The sequence below is a fragment of the Macaca mulatta genome, chromosome 9, assembly GCF_049350105.2.
Source record: "Macaca mulatta isolate MMU2019108-1 chromosome 9, T2T-MMU8v2.0, whole genome shotgun sequence".
In the NCBI taxonomy this organism is placed as follows: domain Eukaryota; kingdom Metazoa; phylum Chordata; class Mammalia; order Primates; family Cercopithecidae; genus Macaca; species Macaca mulatta.
The window spans coordinates 135,601,113-135,618,213 of record NC_133414.1 but is presented as its reverse complement, the minus strand read 5'-3'; positions in this window follow the sequence as shown (position 1 = coordinate 135,618,213).

Genomic DNA, 17,101 nt, shown 5'->3' with positions numbered 1-17,101 from the left:
TAATCCTGTCCTTACAGCGTCAGGAGTGACAGTTAGTACAGGCAAGGAAAGCTCTAGCTTTCCAGGACTACTAATCCCACAGAAATTAAAGCAAATTATTCACTGCGGGACAAGAATTTATTGTTAAAACATTTGACCCTGATGTTTAAAAATATAAGCAGGCTTTTTGGAGGACACTGGTGGGTTTGAAAGTGACCATTTGGGGCAACAGCATAGTGAGTCTCTCTTGGTCCTTAAACCTGAAGCCAAGCCTGCTTTTTCACCTCCTGTGACCCCTGAAATGCCCGTGCATAGGTGGGCCCAAGATACCCCCGGCAGCCCTTGATGCCCCTGGGGAGGGAGTTGGCCTATTGATTGCAGCTTCTAGAATTCAGGCTTCATGTATGCTGTTTCTGTGAAAACGCCATGCCTCATGCTGAGATTGCATTTTTGGGGGGCTTTGTTTTTCTAGTTTATCCCCTTGACTCAGGTGAAGAGCAGATGGCATTAGAGAAACTGAGGCAAATGGTCACAGTCTGCCATGCTGGGCTGAGGGATGGTGACATGGGGCACTCCTGCCCTGGCCTGGGGCTCAGTCTTCCCAAGACATGCTGGTGCCCGGGTTCCCCCAACCCTGCTGTTCTGGGTGGAACAGTCCTGTGACTTCAGTGTCAAAGGAGACAGATCAAGCATGGCCCCTGGCTCGGGAGGGCTTCCCCCTTCCCCCCTTCTGGCAGTAGGTCAGGGGGCTGCACGGAGGAGCCAGCAAATGCCGGGGCCCTATCTTCCCACCTGGCAACAGCGTTACCCCCTCCCTATTTCACCTGTCAATACCTTTATGTATCAGCCCAGAGGAAAAGCCCCCACTTCCATGAGGCCCTCCATGGTCCCATAAGCTTGTGTCCTAAAGACACCCTGGCGGACCTCATTGCCCCAAATCTTCTGTTCCATTTAGGATTCTTGGTGGAAACTTAAGGCCAATGTTGGAAGGATACTGGATAGTCCATGGTGAAACTGGGCTTCAGACGGCTGGGAGCTCCTGGGAGTCCACCCACCCTCCTTCTCTAGGTGGCTGCTACAGATTCAAACTCCCAGGGGAGAGTCCATTTGGCCAGTGAGGACCACAGGCCACCTCGATGTTGAGAGTGGGCTGGTCACAGAGCCAGACAGAGCAACACTAACGGGGAGGCAGGGTGCCCCAGGTGAGCCAGGAGGACACACACGCCAGGGTCTGCTGGGCACCGCTGCCCAGGCCTGGGGCTCAGCCCTCCCCGAGGCATGCTGGTGCCCAGGCCCTCAACGAGCCTGGTGGGGCTGCAGGAATGGAGTTTTCCCTCGGACACCTGAGACCTCACCCGGCTGGGGAGTGTCAAGTGCGGAGCAAACACCTGCACAGGCCAAGGCTCCGGAGGCTACGCCCGCTACCCCCGGATAATGGTGCTCAGAAGAAGTCCGGGAAACTTAACTCCCACTTGCCTTCCAGTGAACAGGAGCACGGGGTCTGTCCACACTCCCCCACAACACAGGGCGATTGTTGTAGAGCAGAGCTGGACATGCCCCCAGCCCTGTTTACAAGGTGGCATCCAAGGGTCCGCGCTCTTTCCGGTACACGGGGGCTTGTTCGTTTTTCAAAGGACTCTCGGAAGGGGAGAATGTTCTCAGCGGTTTATGCTTTCTCGGATGATCTTTGCGTTGCTGCTCCTCTGGGGCTGCAAATCTTTTCAGCCACGAAGACAAAACAGTTCCTCCCGCTTTGTTCTTCTCGACCCTCAAAGAAGCCCCTTTCAGGGTGAGGCTTGTTCGCTGTGTCTTTGGGAACCTGGCATCAGCGGATGTCTGGGTCACGTCCCCCATGGCTTCTAAGCCTCCAAAGGCCCACAGCGTGCGGTTCACGCACTGAGGTCAGCACCAGCCCTGGACCAGGCCCTGGCTCCTCGCCAGCCTCCCTTCCTGCCATTCTCCTATCTCCCGACCTCCTGCTGTACCTGGGGGCAACTCAAACCGAGCACTATTCTGCAAAGATCTGTCGGTCCCTGACCCCAGCCCTGGACAGGCACTGCACTGGGCAGGTGCTAGGTGTCCCAGGCGTGTCTCCCTGTGAGTATGTAGTGAGTGCATGGGGACAGTGCAAGCCCCTGGGACACCCGGGCAGGAGGCAGGTGGAGACAGTGGCTTGCTCGTCAGCCCTTGGAGCAAATGTGGAGGTCTGTCTCTGGGTAGGAAAAGAGATTTAAACAGGGCAGTTTGAAGTGATACATGGTGGAGTGTGATGACGGAGCACAGCGATCACCCTCCTTCTCCCCCAGCCACATGTCTTATGTGGGAGAGAGAATTACACCCCTGGGTGAGTTACTGCCAACTATACTTCCAAGCAGATTCAAAAGCCAGGTTGCAGGAGCAGGGCACAGCCCACAGAAGGCAGCCAGTGTGCTTGGTTCTGGTCCGAGCCTCCATTCCACCTGCCCACTGAGCATCCCTGGGCAAATCAGGTCACTTCTCCAAGTCCAATGTCCTCATCTGCAAAAGGTGCGTCTGTCTTGAGGAACTGCCGAAATAATCCACCATGAGAAGGCAGCAAAGTCCACCTGGCCCGCGGTTGGGGCTCAACAAATGTCAGATGCTATTTTTATTAATTGCAATCTTACTCAAAACAACTGAGAAGTGGCAAAAGGTGGGTGCTTAACTCCAGGTGCACTTTGCCAGTTCCAAAAGTGTCCCAGGTGCCGTGTTTATTTTATTCAAAATCCTTGACATGGCCTTGAGCAGGGACTCAGTACAGCGGGTCAGAGCTCACACCTGGGAGTCGCACACACTTGCATCCTGAGGCTGCCTCCCCCGGCTCAGGGCTCGGTGATCGGGGGCAGCTTTGCCTTGTCGGTTTCAACCCTGTGGTATCCCCAGTGCCCAAGACAGGGCCTGACACACGCAGATATTCAATAAATGTTTGCTGGTTGAATTTAAGTTACTCAACATTAGTGGGTCTCCATTTCTGCTTCTGTGAAATAGAAATTATAAGAAACCTGCCTCAAAGGGCTGTTGTGAAAATTAAATGAGATGACCCAGAAAATGCACACAGTACATAACTTATTAAAAGCTGCCTGACAAGGAGTCAGCGCTGAACGAAGGATCATTCCCCTTGAGTACACGGAGGCTCTCAGATAACCAGAATCCTCAGTTACGCAGAGCAATCATCACATCCGTGGGCTTGTTGCCTTTTCACAAAGCACAGGAATTTTACCTCTCAGTCTAAACCTCTAGAAACCTATTCGTTAAAATAAAATTCAGTCTGTCTTGGCAAAACCCTATGAGCATGTGGATGAGAACACAGAGGCAACTGTTGGGATGGATATTTGGCCTCAAGTTTCAGGACGTGGCCCCGGGGCCCTGGCAAGGGGGCCCACGTGCTGGGAGTCCAGGTGGCTGCAACTTGAATTCTCAGAGCAGACGGTTCAGGAAAAGCGAGCAAGTTCAGAGATGTTGTCTCTGCCAATATTGAAATTGCCTTTGGAAACTTTTCACGGGCTGCTAAGCCAAGTGAGAGAAAGAAAATTGAGGGTTTATGTATTTTTTAAATCAAAGAACCCTAATTCCAATAAAAAATAATGCCCTTCCATGGCCAATTGCCATCTCCTCAGCTTCTTCGTTTCTTTTTAATAAAAATTTTTATTGTGCACATTAGGTTAACCAGACCTATGCATAGCCTCTCTCTCAAACTCTGAGTCACTCAAGGGGAACCACTCCTGGCTTATGCCTAGATTTTGAATCAGGACGGCTCCCTGGGCAAGAAGTCAGTTCATATGAGCTCTCCGGAGATCAATTTGGGCAGCTCTTCTGATCAGAAGCTAAGGGACTAAGCATTTTATTCACTTTATTTATTTATTTATTTATTTATTTATTTATCATTTTTTAAAATTTATTATTTTGAGATGGAGTCTCTCTCTGTCACCCAGGCTGGAGAGCAGTGGTGCAATCTTGGCTCACTGGAACTACCAATTCCTGGGTTCAAGCAATTCTCCTGCCTCAGCTGTTTAAAGTAAAAGATGCTGGTTTTAATGGCATTGAGGCCGTTGCATGCACTCCCCTCTGGTCCCCAGTTAGATTCCCAAGATTCAAAGTCAGGAGTAAGCTTGGGATCTGCAGTGAGGGAGCTGGGGCTGCATGGTGCTCCTTGAATGCATTTTTCGTGAGAATATTTCATTTGCATGAGGCAGACAGGAATGGTCTGAATTCTGTGACTGCTACTTGTTGTCTGTGTGACCTCAGGCAAATTAGTTAACTTCTCTGCATCTCAGTTTCATCCCCTGTCAAATGTGGAGGAATAATACCTGCCTCCCAGTGTGGCTGGGAATGTCCAAGCATATGCTGTATGTAAAGTCTTTAGCACGGGGCTGCGAGAAGCTGATGATGCTCAATATATGGTGTTAATAAGATGATTATGATCATGATGAAGATGAATGTTGTCAGTAGCAAACCCCAGCATCTCATCCCTCAAGTTGGAAGTGGGTGGGTAAGTTCACAGGTGCATCAGTTAGCTATTGCTGCATAACAACCAATCCCAAAATCCAGTGGCTTAAAATGATAATCATTTATTATTTATAGCCATGAGTCAAGGCTGAGGGTTGGGAGATCTCCTCTGGACTCAACTGATTTTGAATGAGTTTGGTCGTGAATCCAAGGGTGTTTGGCTGTGGGCTGGTGTAGGCTGGTCTCATCGAAGGCTACTGTAGCACACCAGCAGTGCAAGAGAGAGCAGGCAGACTGTGAACATCCTCTTGAGAGCTAGGCTCAGAACTGGTACACCCTCACACCTGCCACTGGCTATTGGTCAAAGCAAGTCCTGAAGCCAGTCCAGATTATCAGGTAGGAAACAGGCTCCACCTCTTCAATGTGGGAAACTTCTGAGTCACAGAGCAATGAGCGTGGGCACTGAAATCGGTGAGGAACTGGGGCCACTGAGGCAGCCAGCCAACCCCAAGGGTTTTGTGGGCCTGAGTAAAATTTCCTGTGAAAGCTTGGCCTTTCCAGCATCAATCATGTAGAGATCTGTGTCTCTGCAGAGAGCCTGCTTGACACCAGCCCCTGCTCCACCCATGGAGGCCTTTCCTGGGGCTTGCAGGTCTCGAGGGGCCAGGCCTACAGCACTCTTCAGAGGCACAGGAGTGTTTTTTGGGACAGGAGCTAAGCCATATCTGATCCAGACAGCCAGGTGTTGGCCACAGAGGCTAAGTTTCCTTGAAGCCCCTGAGCCTTTGGCCAGTAACTGCTCTATTCCGCTGGGTATGTAATGAAGGGTGGGGCAGAGTCAGCAGCCTCCAAAGATGGGGGAGGTGGCCCTGGCTGTGTGACACAGTCACAACAAATATCCCTGAAAACCTGCCGCTCTCCGAGCCTTATCTCTGCCTCCACGCACTGACAGAAGCACTCGTCCCTGCAGTGCCTTTCAAGGTGGCCAACAGCCTGGTGGCTTCATCTACAGCACTTACCTGGTTCAGTGGAGAGCTGGTTCTCTATGGTCATCCGTCTACAAGGACTGCACCTCCCTCGAAGGGACTGTAAGGGATGCCCCCAGCTTCCTCGTACAACTGTGACTGTCCTGGTCTTCATTCATTGACACAACCAAAGCTGAGACCTTCCATAATCAGAGAGCAGGCTCGTGGTCACCTGTAGATCCTGGAGGGCTTCAAGGGACAAACATGGTGGCACATGTGGGGCATCTTCAAGAGAGGACCACACTGCGAAGGGGACACGCAGCTGTGACTGCAGATTTCCTTGCCATGGGATGAAGACACGTGCAGTGTGGGGACTTTTTAAAAATCTGAGAGTCAAGAGAGCAGTGTGACTTTGGGGCCAGACAGCCATTTGATGTGGGCTCAGCCACCATTCACCAGCTGTGTGACATGGCTGAGTCAGTCATGGAAATGGGAGCATGAGATCACCTACCTCCTACAGGAAGTGGGAGACCTTGAGGGCACAATGGGCACACAGCTCTGGGCACAGATAAGGCGGCCGTGGAATGGTCAACGTTACCATTGCCAACCAAAGGGGAGGCAAAAAGAAGCCATGGAAACCCAGGGGGCCTCCTGAGAACGTTTCTGTCCTCTTGGGAAACAGAGCAGTGTGTTTTGCAGACCTGTGCTCCTTCCTGAACTCTGTTTCTGCCCTTGTCCCTGGATTAACTCTCTGTCCAGCAGCCAGAATGACCTTTAGGAAGCCAAGTCAGCTCACGCCACCCTTGCGGTCAAAACCTCCCAGTGACCTCTCAATGTCAAGGCACTTAGAATAACATTCCCATTCCTTCTGATGGCCTGTACAACGGCCCTGTCACTCTCCACCTCCTCTGCTCCCCATCCCTTGCTCACCTGGCTGCAGGCCAAGGCTCCTTGCTCCTCCCTGAACCTGCCAAGCTCATTCTTCCCCCTCTGCAAGGCCTTTGTCTGGCTGAGGCCCCCCACCCCTGCCTGGCATGCTCTCCCCTCAGAACATGGCATGGCTCATTCTTGTACATCCTTCCAGTCTCTGCTCGAACATCACTTTTGGGACAAGTCTTGTCTAACCCCAGACCTGCCATCACCTCGAACCCCATCCGGCTTAGCTTCAATCACAATGTTTCACTTTCAGAAATGATACGTCTATAGTCAATTGTTTGAACGATTTTTAACTATGGCAGGGGATTTCTCTTGTTCCCTAGTGCTAGGATGATGCCTGCCACACAGGAGGCCGAGGGCTGGACACACGAATCCGTAATATGAGGCTTATAGGTTCTTTGAAGGCTCAAAGGGCTACCTCATCTAACCCTCACAGGGATCCTCTAATACAGACAGAATAGTAGCCCCATTCTACAGATGAGGACAGCAAGGCTTAGGAGCTGACACAACTTGCCTGGACCACACAACCAGTGGATCCGAGACAAGAACCTGGTCCCCTGATTCGGGCTCAGTGTTCCGCCCAGTGCCTCCTGGGTGTGCCTGCCTGTGTGAGGAGAGCCTGGCGGCTGCCAGAGCCCACCCACCTCCAGGGCCCAAGGCCAGGTGCACTCCCAGGGTTGCCCACTCCAAACAAAGGGAGATTTTGGGTGCCGGTTGTTTCAGGACCCTGGGAATCACAAGAGCAGTTGTTGTAGACGATGCACCAGGCACTCCCAGTGAACACATTATATGGGGATTGTCGTGGTCACAGGGAGCCACATCATTTACATGCTAATGACAGAGTCAGTGCAGGAGACCCAGGTCGGAGCGGGATGGTACCCACACTTTGTCTTATGGCCATTTCCATTTTCACAAATTCTGAAACTAAAACAGGACTTTTCTCTTACTTGGAGCAGATGTTAATTTGCAATGCAGAAGGCTCCATTTGTCGATGATTTTCCATTATCCCTATAATTGCCCCCACATACAGTGCTCGATAAAGTTTTAAACCTGTCCTCTGGGAACACCAGGTCAGTAACGGGATCATTGATTAGGCCGTGAAAATGGTCTCCTGGCACTAGGAAGATTCACTGTGGAATCCTGGGACGGGGGTCCTGAAGTGGCTATTTCTGTCCCGTGCCTTGGGTCTCCCTGGATCTGCAGATTAGGAAGGGGCCGAGGCAATCAGAGGCCATGTTTTTACTGCAGATGAGCCTGGGAGGCAATTGGACACCAGAAGGCTTTTCCAAGCATCTGTAGCCACCGTCCCCCAAAAAAGTGCTTTGGTGGCCCTGGAGTTGGTCACTGTAGTTTATGTGTAGCAAAGACACCCTCTGGTGTCTAGCTGTGTGACCTTGGGCAACTCACCTACCGTCTCTAAGCCTCAGGTTCCTTGTCTGTATGATAAAGGAAATAATAACGCCTTTGCCTAACTCCCAAGGGGGTTGGGAGAAAGAAAGGAAAGAAATCAAAGATGTGCCAAATGCATTTGCAGACTCTCATGCCCATTCCGTGCTACCTGATACGGTTAGCTCTTTGAAACTCGAAGTGAACTTTCCCGGTTACCGTTTGTGGGGTCTGCCTTCCTGATGGGAGAGGTCAGTAACTGACATTTTAATGAGCATTACTAAAAACTTCCCATGGTGCAGGCACTGCGCAAGGGAAGGACTGAAGAAGCAAAGCTGATTAAAACATGGGCCTGTCCTCAAGGAGCACCCAGCACACAGAGAGGAAGTAGGTCATTGCCATAAGTCTTGCTCAGTGTCCTGTCAAGACAAGCCCAGAATCAGGGAGCCTGAGAAGGCTAGGGGAGGGGAGACCTTAGGCTTCCAGGATGGAATGACTAGAGTGTATAAAGTGCCTATGATTATTACTATTACCACCCCCACTTTACAGACTGTAGAATCAAGTCTCTGAGAGTTAAGTTACATGACAAATGAAGGATAAAGTTGGCCTTGAGCTAGGGTGACCAACTGTCCTGGTTTGTCTGGGACTTTCAGGGTTAAAAATAGTTAAGTTCCAGGAAAATGGAGATGAATTGGTCACCCCACTTTGAGTTATGCCCGACTCTGTAGCCTTATCAGTGCACTGCTCAGCCAAAGCACAGGGATAGGCTATTTCTGCTGGCGACACACCTTGCTGAGCTGGAGTTCCCTGTTGGAGGTTCAAGGCCCATCTTGGTGCATCTGTATATTGTTGCTCTAATACCTAATGCCTTTCTACATCCTTCCAACATCCTTCCTGTAGGAAGGATCCTCATGTCAGTGCTGGTTGGAGGAGGGAAGATCAGAGGCCATAGGCTTCAATTATGGGAAAATAGGGGGTTGTAACTTGCCCAAGGTCACAGGCTGAGATGGGCCAGAATGGAGATGCCAAGTTCAGCACTCTTGCCCTTTTGTCCTTGTTCTCCACCTTTGGTGAAGGCCTTCTAAGAGCACCATAAGAAATATAAGCTTCTATTTGAGTTTGTGTGAGATGCTGTTTGGGTTTCTCATGAGTTGCTGGCTCAGCGCTTGATTGGCATGTGAGCAAGCAAATGAGATTGAAGTGAGAACTGGCTGGGTGGGCCACTCAGAGTGGTAGGCAGAATTGGCAGTTAAAGAAAGAAGCAGAAATGTATCAGTTTCCACGTGCTTCTCAGGGGCCAGGCTTCCTCACAGCCCTTCCCTTCCAGCTTGATTCACTGTTATGATCCAAACCTTGCTCCAGACAACACCAGACATTGTGAAGACATGACTAAGAGGTGTGTTAGACGGCACAGCTCTTTCCAGGGCACCCTTTCAGATCCATGTATCTCAGAACAAGTAGTTCCTCTAGAACCCAGCCAGGGGAGGGCTATTCTCTGTTAGAAAGACACTTAATGGTGTGGCCCGAAGAAGCAAGGAAAAGTCCTGGTCTAACTTCTCCGCATTCTTCTCTACTCCCATAAAGCGGAATGGCCTTCAACTCAGAATCACAGGCTATTCCGGCATGATGAAACCCTTGGCCTCAACATCATGGGATGGTTGAAGACATGAAAGTCCTGTTTTGCCCCTTCCAGTTCCTTGGTCACCCCCTAAAACCATACGGTGGAGAAATAAAGGAGACGAGGATGTACAACATTCCCTTTTCCTCTCATTGCTGTCTAGCACGGTTGAAAGCACTGCTTCTTACCTTCTAAAGCCCTTTAGGAAGTTTCCACACTTACGGCCTTAGGCCCTAAAGCTGCAGGCCGTTTGCAAACTTTAGTGTTTATCAGCACAGACTTCTGGGCCCTACCACCTGTGTTTCCGACTTAGTAGGTCTGGGTGAAGACTGAATTCCCAGGTGATGTTGATGGGGCTGGGACTACACTTTGAGACTCATACTGCTCCGGGCTGTACCATGACAAATGCTTTCACTCCTTTGGAACCTCACTTTCCTCAGCTGTCAAAGATGGCCAGTACTGACTTAGCAGGAGCATAAGCTGAGTTACAGGAGATGACAAAGGGGGAGGGCATTTTCTTGTGCCTGGTACTCATAGCAGAGTCTCAACTTTGAGAAAATCCCTTCTTGCTGGATCCGGAAGTTTCTTCTCACAATCCAGTGGTAAAGTAGGTCAAATGTCTTCTTTGTCCAATGCTCAAGTTTAATAAATGGAGGGTTACTGAAAGTCCCCAGATGCTGGGCTTGTCACCATGCAAAGGAGGCTGTGAGATCCTGACAAAAAAAATTACAGGAGAATTCCTGGGAGGCAGCTACATACAGATGCTCAAAAGCACTTTGAGCCTCTTTTTTCTGAGTCTTCCCTGGGAGGTGCTGGTAGAAACGGCTATCAGCAAACATCATCTTTGCACCATGGCCAACGTGGGGTTAAGTCAGGCTGCTAAGTCTTCCATCTCTCCTCCTCTTGGTTTTTCTTACTCTCGCTCACACCCACCCCCAACCAGTCCTGCTTTCTCTTCCAGGGCAAGTTTAATAAGCCAGTATCAAAACCATCTAGGCCTGGAGCTTTCAAAGATTTAAGACTTTTAAATGTGAAGCACCTCATTATATCCGACTATTTTCAATAAAAAGACCTGATAAGCCATTGATATGACACCAGTTATCAGTGGGATTTGTTTGACGTCGATTTGAAATGTGCACTGCTTGCTTTTCGGGTAATGGAATCAAACACTTAGGAGCTGCACGGTGCAAGTAGATCACTTTTCAAGTAAGAACATTAAAATGGAGAGAGACCTTGTTTGGGGGTTTATAAAAATAAAGCACTATTGTACAATATGGCATATAGCAGTGGCTACATGGACAATTGACTTCCTTCCTATTAATCAACTACAATGTTTACCTTCTTATTCCAACCATTTCCAAACCATTAAAACTAAGAGGATTAGCATCGCATTTCTGCCAAGGTGTATTTTTATTTCAGCAAATACTACTTTCGCTCTCGGAGGAGATTAAAAGCCTGAAAGAAACGGTTTCTTTATCTGGCATACTTTGTCACACAGGTTAAAAAAAAAAAATCCCGTTAAAAGAATACAGTGTCCTTGTCCAGAGAAAGCTGATTGTGAAAAGAGTTAAATTTCAGGACAAACAACATAAATTGTGAAGAATAATCCAATGTCAGGACTGAGTATTTCTTGCCCTGTAAATAGTGCTTATGAAAGCATCATTTAGGAACCAGAAAAGAAGTGGTTACCTTCCCTGTGATTAGGCTTTATGACCCATATGTTTCTAAGGGAGATTTTAAAAATATGTAAGCCCTGGAGTTGAAATAGGATGTTACACTTATGTATATTTGCCTACTTATATTATTCCTGAGATGTTTCAAGACATATTGTTTTCTACCTTCTTCTTTTTAAAAATCTGTGAATTTTTAATAAACCTATATTAGTCCATTTTTATGCTGCTGATAAAGACATACCCAAGACTGCAATTTACCAAAGAAAGAGGTTTTTTAAATCTTACAGTTCCACATGGCTGGGGAGGCCTCTCAATCATGGCAGAAAGCAAGGAGGAGCAAGTCCCATCTTACATGGATGGCAGCAGGCAAAAAAAGAGAGAGCTTGTACAGGGCAGCTCCCGTTTTTAAAACCATTAGATCTTGTGAGACCCATTCACTACCATGAGAACAGCACAGGAAAGACCCACCCCCATAATTCAATCATCTCCCACCTGTTCCCTCCCACAACACACGGGAATCATGGGAGCTACAAAATGAGATTTGGGTGGGGACACAGAGCCAAACCATATTAAAACCCAACTTGCAAAATTTACCATTGCATCATTTGCACTGCCAAAAGCACCCTTTAAAATTGTGTATTCTCTCTGTCTTAAGTTTGTTGTTGCACAGTTCATAGTTATCTTAAAGGTCTGCACAAGTGGTTTTTGCAAAGTGTGCTCTCTGGACCGGCAGCATAAATATCATCTGGGAATTCACTTCAAATGTAAAATCCCAAGCCCCATTCTAAAGCTGAATCAGAAACTTGGGACAGGGCCCAGCAATCCCTCCCTGGGAATTCTGGAGGTTAAGAACCACTGATCTAGGGCTAGTTAATTCTCTCTGCTATAGTCTGAATTGTGTCCCTTCGGCATTCATATGTTGAAGCCCTAATCCCTAATGTAACTATATTTGGAGACAGGATCTTTAAAGAACTAACTGAGGTGAAGTGAGGTCATAAGGATGGGGCCCTAACCCAATTGGACTGATATTCTTATAAGAGGGAGAGACACGAGGGATGCATGCATACTGAGAAAAGGTCATGCAAGGTTACAGGAAGAAGGTGGCCTTCTGCAAGCCAAGAAGAGAGACCTCAGGAGAAACCAAGCCTGCTGACACCTTGATCTTGGAATTCTAGTACTCAGAACTCTGAGAAAATAAATGTCTGTTGTCGGAGGCATCCAGCCTATTGTGTCTTGTATGGCAGCCCTGGAAAACTAACATACTCTCCTGTGTCAAAGAGTGAGGCCTAGAGAGAGGTTTTAACTTGCTGAAAGTCACATATTCTGTTAGTAACAGAGCCTAGGCTAAAATCAGTACAGAGTGAATCAGAAATAAAATGCAGACAAGTCTCACTCCAACAAGATAATGTAAATACTAATGTGCAAAAAAAATAATATTTAAGTTTAAAAAGAGAATGATATGGTTTGGTGGTGTCCCCACCCAAATCTCATCTTGAATTACAGCTCCCATAATTCCTAGTAGTAGTTAATGGAATCGTGAGGGTGGATCTTTCCTGTGCTGTTCTCATGATAGTAAATAAGTCTCATGAGAGCTGATGGTTTTATAAAGGAGAGTTCCCCTGCACATTCTCTTTTGCCTGCTGCCATGTAAGATGTGACTTTGCACCTCCTTCACCTTCCACCATGACTGTGAGGCCTCCCCAGCCATGTGGAACTGTCTTTCCTTTACAAATTACCCAGTCTCAGGTGTATCTTTATTAGCAGCCTGATAACTGACTAATACAGAGAAACAGCAAGAGAATATTTCCATAATAAAAGGCTTAACCTCAGGACTTCTTTAAATAGTTTCAGTCACCAAAGGCATTGTTCCAATTTGCAAATAAATTGATTTGCATAGAGCTATTTATGACCACATTGACATAAATTGAAGTGCACATATATAGGCACACACATGGTCAGTGTCAGGCCAAGCATACACTTTTGAAACATCAGCAACCGGTGACAGAAGACCATTGCCAAAGTCTCTTAAAGAAGGTCCTATAATAAATATCCCCTAAGGGGGAAATGTTGAACAAGAATGCACTTTCCTTGGCTCATCAATACTGGACATTCTCATTTTATTTTTAATCTTTACTAATTTGATAATCAATAAATGATATCTCAATGTTGTTAACATTTTATATCCTTTCTTTTTTACATAGTTAATTATAAAAGCAATGTATTCATACTTTCAAAATTCTGGAAATTACAGAAAAGTATAAAGAATGTATTAAGAATTAATACTTTTACCAACCAGGTAAGTCCACTGTTTACATTTATGTATTTTCTTCTAATATTTTTTCTGGGCACATTTTAAACATATTTAAGGTCATACTATATATAAAATGTTATATCATGATTTTTTTCACTTAACAATAAAGACAGTATTTTATTACACAAAGAACTTGTTCCAAGATTAGATATTTCTGAAAAAATAGTAAGAAGACAAAATAAAATTGAGAGATGAAAAATACTTTAAAAATTAACAAAGCATCAGTGAACTGTGGAACAATGTCAAGGGGCCAAATACACAAGTAATTGGAATCCCTGAAGGAAAAGAGAAAGAAAAGGGACCTAAAAATATTTGAAGTAAAAATATCCAAATATTTTTAAAATGTGAAAACTACGAACCCATAAATACAAGCAGCTCAATGAATCACATGTGGAAGAAACATAAAGAAAATTAGACTTCATCATATATTCAAATTGCTTAAAATCAACAATAGAGAGAAAACCCTAAAAGCAGCTAGAGAAAAAGACACAATGTGTCCAGAAGGATAGAGATTGGGATGATAGCTGATTTCTCATTGAGAATGGTACAAGCTAAAAAATAGAGAAGCACATCTTTAAAGTACTGAAAGAAAAAAAATGACAACTTAGAATTCTTTATCCAATAAATATATTTTTCAAAATTTCAGGCAACAGGGTCTTTTGAAGACATACCAAAAAATTAATTACCACTAGACTCCAACTATAAGAAATATTCAAGAAAGCCTTTTAAGCTGAAGAAAAATAATACTAAACAGAAACGTGGAGCTACAAAAAGGAATGAAGAGGAGCAGAAATGGAGGCTACATTGACAAGCATAAATACTTTTTCTTATCATTTAAGTATCTTTAAAAGATGGTCAATTGTGTAAAGCAATAATGATAGCAATGTACTCTGGGGCTTATAAAATATTTAGAAGTAAAATGTATGACATAATAGCATAAAGGCCAAATGAGAGATCCTTTTGGACACATTGTATCTTTTTTCCCTGCTTTTAGGGTTTTCTCTTTTTTGTTGATTTTAAGCAATTTGAATATGATATGATGAAGTCTTATTTTCTTTATGTTTCTTCTGCTTGTGATTCATTGAGCTTCTTGTATTTGTGGGTTCATAGTTTTCATAACATTTTAAAAATATTTGGATGTTTTTACTTCACATATTTTTGGTCTCTTTCCATTCTCCTTTTCTTAAAATATAATGCTGTAAAATCTTTATAATATACATGACGTGGTATACAATTGCTTGAAAGTTAAAAATGATTAAAGTTGTGTACTATAAACTATAAATTTAACTAAAATAACACAACAAAAAGTTATAGCTAATAAGCCAACAAAGAATATTACAAATAACTTTAGGCCAATAAATTCAGCCACTTACATGAAATGAAAAAGTTTCTTATGAGACAGAAGCTACAACACTTCACTTAAGAATAAATAGATAACTTGAATAGCCATGTATATAAAATAATTTGAATTTTTAATTAAAAATCCTGCCACAAAGAAAACTTTAGGATCAGAGGGCTTCACTGGTGAATTCTACCAAATATGTAAGGAAGAGGTAATACCAGTTCTGCATTTTCTACCCCAGAAATTTGCAGAAGGAGTAAGACTTTCAAACTCGTTTTATAAGACCGGTATTACTTTGATATCAAAACCAGACAAAAATGTTACAACGGAAGAGAACTACAGATGAATATTCCTCATAAACATAGACGCAAACATTCTTTATGAAATTGAGTAAATCAAATGTAAGTATATATACATGTATATGTGTGTGTGTGTGTGTGTGTGTGTGTGTGTGTATATATATATATATATATATATATACATGAATGAATGAGTGATGTATCATGACCACATAAGGTTTATCCTGGGGCTTTCATATTCAAAAATCAATTAATGAAATACACTGTATTAATAAACTAACAAAGAGACATGTGATTATTTCACTAGATACAGCAAAAGCATTTGACAAAATCCAACATCTATTCCAGGTAAAAACACTTTGCAAACTAGGAATAGGGGGAAATTTCATTGACATTTCAAGGAGCATCTACATAAAAACTTACAGCTAATGTCATAAGTAATGGTGAAAGATTAAATGTTTTTCCCTAAGACTGGAAACAAGGCAGGGGTGACCACTCTCATCACTTCTATTTAACATTTTATTGGAGGTTCTAGTCAAGGTAATGAGGCAAGAAAGAGAAAAGAGATCCAGGAATGAAAATAGAGAAGTAAAAGTGTCTTTATTCTCAGACGACATAATTGTCTTCATCAAAAATCTGATGGAATCTACAAAAATGCTATTAGGACTAACTAATAAGTTATTTTAGCAAGGTTACAGGATATTAGATTAAATTACAAAAATCAATTGTATTTCTATTTACCAGCAATGGACAATTGGGAATTGAAATTTAAAAATACCATTTACCCATAGCACAAAAACATAAAATATTTATAGATAAATCTGATAAAATATGTGCAAGACCTGTACACTGACAACATTGCTGAATGAAATTAAAGAAGACCTAAATGAAGTGGTAGCTGTATTGAGATTATACATTAGAAGATGCGATATTGTTAAGATATCTATTATCCTAATTATAGACTCAATATAATCAAAATTTCAACAGGATTCTTTTGTAGAAATTTGTAAGGCAATTCTAAAATTCATATGGAAATGCAAAAGGTTGAGAATAGCCAAACAACTTTGAACAAGAACAGAATTGGAGAATTTACATTGCCTGACTTCAAGGCTTATAAAGCCACAGTAACTAAAACAGTAGGGCATTGATCAAGCTCGACAAATAGACGAATGAATCAGAATACAGAATCCAGAAATAGACCCATGTGTATATGGTCAATTGATTTTCAACAGAGGCACATTGGAAAAGATAGCCTTTTGAACAAAAGATACTAGAACAATTGGATATCCACATGCAAAAATAAACTTTGATTCATATGTTTTACTCTATAAAATTAACTCAAAAGATATCATAGAGATAAATGTAAAACCTGAAATTATAGAAAATCTAGAATAAAACATAGGAGAGAATCTTTGCGACCTTGAGTTAAGCAAATATTTCTTAGATACAACACAAAACGCACAATCTATAAAAGCAAAAATTGATACAGCAGACTACACTGAAATTTAAGAACATCTGCTCTTTGAAAGACACTAAAATAATAAGCCACAGTCTTGGAGAACATATTTGCAAATCACGTATCTGATAAAGGAGTTGTATCCACTGTACATAGTTTTAAAAAAAACCTCAAAAATTCAATAATAAGAAAAAATACAACCCAATATAAAAGTTGTGCAACAGGTTTTCAAAAACAATTCATCAAAGAAGATATACAGATGGCAAATAAGCACATAAAAAGGCACATCATTAGTCATTAGGGAAATGCAAATTTAAAATGCAATGAGATATCACTACTCACCTATTAGAATGTCTGAATTTAAAACGACCGACCCTCCCAATTATTAGCAAGGATGTGGAGCCAACATGAACATGCTGGTGGGAATGTAGAATGTACATCCACTTTGGTAAAGAGTTTGGCAGGTTCTTTAAAGCAGGGGTGTTCAATCTTTTGTCTTCCCTGGACCCCACTGGAAGAAGAAAAATTGTCTTGGGCCACACATAAAATACACGAGCACTAACGATAGCTGATGAACAACAACAACAACAAAAAATCACAAAAAAACTCATAATGTTTTAAGAAAGTTTACAAGTGTGTGTTGGGATGCATTCAAAGCTGTCCTGGGTTGGA